This window comes from Diuraphis noxia, unplaced genomic scaffold (assembly GCF_037042655.1).
Source record: "Diuraphis noxia isolate RWA-SAM2 unplaced genomic scaffold, SU_Dnox_SAM2 contig0001, whole genome shotgun sequence".
NCBI lineage: Eukaryota > Metazoa > Arthropoda > Insecta > Hemiptera > Aphididae > Diuraphis > Diuraphis noxia.
The window spans coordinates 43,358,303-43,362,873 of record NW_028301711.1 but is presented as its reverse complement, the minus strand read 5'-3'; the positions used below and the strand labels follow the sequence as shown (position 1 = coordinate 43,362,873).

At 29.3% G+C, this 4,571-nt stretch overlaps 1 pseudogene; it reads right to left on the bottom strand.

Annotated features, from left to right (window-relative positions):
* Positions 1–735: 735 nt before the first annotated feature.
* Positions 736–2,380, bottom strand: LOC149060725 (uncharacterized; annotated as a pseudogene).
* Positions 2,381–4,571: the final 2,191 nt, after the last annotated feature.

The following is a 4,571-nucleotide window of genomic DNA, read 5'->3' as shown; positions in this document are numbered from 1 at the left end:
AATTGTAAATTTTAATGGACGATTAAGTAAGTGTTTTAATAAATGATCTTTTTAGCTTTTTTTGGATAAATTATTTATGATTATGTCATACTAATATACTATCATGCATTAATTAAGTTTTTGAATTTAATTTGTATAAATAAAGTTATTTGTACATCACATTAATAATATTACTGAACGTACGTATAATGTACCTACTAATATACTAATATAGGTACACCGTACACGTGATGACATAATAATTTATGATATGATTAATAATGTCACTTTGGATTTGTGATGGTAAATACATGCTTTATTATTCCAACAATACGTGTACAGTATACGACCGCGAACTATTCAATAATAATTTGTAAAATTAATCACAATAACTAAACATAATGTATAAGTTAAACGATAAAAATATTTTATTTCAATTCAGCGTGTATTAATAATATATTATATTCAAAAAAACTGTATATGCAACGCAACCAAGTACAATTGAACAACAATGATCTTTATAACTTTTGTCATAACTAAATTATTATTTTGTAGTGAATACAGGGGCGCCCGCAGGAAATCAGCTCAGTGGGTGCAAATTGAAATGCATGTTATATATTTTACATATATTTATATTATTATATAAACATAACTACAAATTTAATGTAAAAAATGTATAATGATATAAATTATACCTAATAAAATTACAATGCATAGGTACCTAGCTATTATAAATTATTAATAATATTATATGAATTATGAATCAAATAGTAATGTTAAACGTCTGACATTTAGTCCAAAATGATTCATAACATCAGTTTTGAGATTTTCAAAAAATAATTTATCGTCAAATCTATTTTTGTGAACAGGCGCGGATCCAGAAAAATTTAACAGGGGGTGCTCAAAAAAAAAAATTGTTACACCTTACTATTTAATATTTGATTTATTAGTGCTAACTTTTTTTCCATGATAATTGTTATCGGTGCTTTCCGCCGTCGACACGTGTCGTTACATACAAGTATACTTCGAAAACAATTAACAATAATGGTTATTACTGTCGTATGTGACGGTGATAACAAAAAGCACCGATATTATTATTATTATTATTTTTATTTTGAAAAATAACAAATAATTTAATTTATAACATAAATTTATTTTGTTGGTGGCTAGATGACAGGGGGTGCCCGAGCACCCATAGCCCCCCCCCCTGAATCCGCGCCTGTTTGTGAATGTGAATTACAGCCAAACTGCTTAACCTCATATTGGACATTGTAGATCTTACCGATGTTTTGATACGACGGAAAGCACTAAAATAGATAATAATTATAATCAATATTAAATAATTAATACAAAATATGATTTATAATAATATGTTAGGTACCTAAAGGTTCTTTCAACTGAACAGGAAGTTGCTGGTAATGTAATGGCTATTTGTAAAGCTGTATTTACAGCAGGATAGTATTTCTAATAAATCAATTATTTGTGTATTATTGGATTACATGGTTTTTTTAGCCATCATATTTCATACCAAATTATTGCTTCTTCTTCAAAATTATCAAGAAGAGGTTCATATAAGTTATTGATAGATTTAACTACCTGTTGAACTCTTCGATATTCATTTTTATCATTTTTTTTGGGTGTAAATTAAATAATGAAAATGATTTTAAATTTTCATCAGAGAATCTATCACTAATTGACATTATTATGGAATCTAAGTAGGGAATAAATAAAGATTGTCTAAAAAAGTGATTAATATTATTAGTTATTACTTGGATAATTATATCGTTGTGGTTTGTCTGAATATATTATAATATAATAAAATAATTGTTTTGTTTTTTAAAAAAACTCAGTGGGTGCAATAGCACCCACTGGTCTCTCTCTGCGGGCGCCCCTGAGTGAATATGAAGAATATTTGTAAATGTAAATATAGGTATATAATACATCTGTATATTATTTTATCTTCAGCTATAAAATTAAATACGTATAATGAATATAAATCCGCATCTGAATAAGTTTAAATGTTTACAAATGCAGTTTCTGAAATCAATTTGCAGCGAATTAGAATATTTGATCATTCTGTTTGATTCTGTAGCTTGTAGTTTTATACAAATTTATTGAAAAATGTATTTGGTTTTTTTTTTTTTACACGAGGTGACTACTGGTTTTTATTTGTTCGTACACTATAAATGTCATTATAATATTATGATATCGATCAAAATTATATTATTGTTGTCGAGTAATAAAAAAATACAAATAATAAAAACGCTTTCTCAAATATAATTCGGTAACAGAACGATCGCCTAGATAAAATAATTTTATCGTAATCGTTATGAATTTGCGATATCAAATCAGTTGTTTTTATTTACATACGTTAAGTTGACGCGCAGAAGGTATACATCATGTTGAAATAGGCAATATATTAAGTATTATTTAAATTGAAGATAATACTCGATCTAGGCGAATACATAATATAGAGTTGTAACGCCGTGATTTTTTTTAAGCTATTAAATTTGTAATCCAAAGAAAACAATGACAATTTTAATGAAATAATAAACATTGAGCATGTCATTTAAGAGAAAAGAAAATTACCGACATTATAATATGTGACTGTCTAGTTGAAAATTCTGTTTGATAATGGCTTCAATGTAAAGAATAATGCAGTCGTTATGTCCTACGTTAAAAAACGACAATGCGTTTTATTGTTCAGTACAAAGTGATGTCTACGTAACCTAATGATATCAGTGCATGGATAATTCACGATATGCAGTGAACACAATAATGTTTGCACTTAAGACTTCTACAACGCTATTACACCCAAAGACCTTATTTTTTTTGCAGAATAACTATGGAAAATATAGAATAATGACTTACAGAAGTTTGGAAATCACTTCGAAATGCTGATATACAATTCACAATGTTTTTTACTGTAGACGACTTAACGCATTACACTGTTGTCTGTCAGTATAGTATAGGTGCATTTGCAAAGTATACGCAATCATACATTTTTGTAAAAATTCAAATAATTGTGAACACATATTATGAGGTCAGAATGTGACCTTCAGATATCGCATTTTATCAATCTTCTGATTAAATTATTCTCATAAAATAATATTTCACTCAATGATTTTTGTAGCAGATAGTGTAGTGCGTATTAAACTATAATATTGAAAATTCCGCGAAAAACACCTTATATTTTTATGTTATCATCGCATGCCTTATTATTTCCTGAAACCATGCCAGGGTGGTGGGGAGGTTTTTGGTAAACAAGGGGTGGAAGGTTCCCCTTTCTCCGAGCACTACCTATTTATGTATATTGTGCTGCAGGACCAACAGAGGTGCAACATTTTCAATTAAGGGAGCTTGCTGCAAGTTGCAAACATAATATATAAGAACCCTCGCGAATATTCCCTTCTCGCGCCTTTACACACTCACTACATATACACGTAAATATTATTTATGCGCTGGTTATCGATATTTTTCACATGACCTGAAGAATTTTCCACAGTGTGCTCGAAACTGTAATATTTAATCACCTGTTTTCAATGATAATCGTGTTCAACCAAAGTTGATAGGTATAATATATTTATTGTAAATTATCCTTAGGAAATAATATAGGTCTAGTCATATTTTAACTTTCTTATTTTCGGTGCTATACATCATCATATAATAATATTATGTTACAGTAAAAATATAATTAACTGCGATATAGATATAAGGTTTGTCATACACCCAACACAATATCATCAAAGTAAACGTTTTTCATTAGTCTCATTTAACTACTAGGTACTATACCTAGGTAGTATAGTCTATACAGCATGATGCGTATTAACGTCTTTCGCAGATTACGATTTAACTGAAAAATTAATATCCTGTATTCGGATTAGAGTTCGATTCGGGTACCTGCTACCCATTGTTTATTATACGTATGCATACGCCTCAAATTTAAATGTACAATACATATTATAGTATGATGTAAACATTCGTATTGAATACCTCTAATTTTAATTGCGCGTTTTAAATACTTACCGAACTAATATTATTCGCAGACTTTATATATAATGAAAGTGCTACGTGAGATACAAAAATATTAGTGAGTATATATATATATATTATACAAGGGTTTAACCTAATACCTATATAATGCCTATAACATAGTATGCGTGATGATTGACAATTTTTTTCTATGTGAAAAAATGTATGATTTTCCATGTAGCTAGTTTTTATGCGCTATTATTATTTTATCTATACAGACACGGTTTGAGGTGTTATGTTTTGCTGCAGTTGTCGAAGGCTATACACGGCAAAGTCGGCGTCATAATGTGTTAGGAGGGCGCCTGTACGATGTAGGTACATAATATAATGGACAGCCTCGTCAAAACGATTTTTGCTCTTGACCTCGTCTGCGGTCGGGACTAACGTAGGTTTGAAGGAATAATATAATTCGACATTCGGTGTCACTGAGAGCGGTGATCGAAAAAAAACCTGAAAGATTATATTATGCGATTTTGCGATTTTATTGTCTAAACTTTTTTAAACATTTTTTTTTCTGCGATTCTAAAACGCAGTTGCCGCTTTGTTGTTCAGAATATACG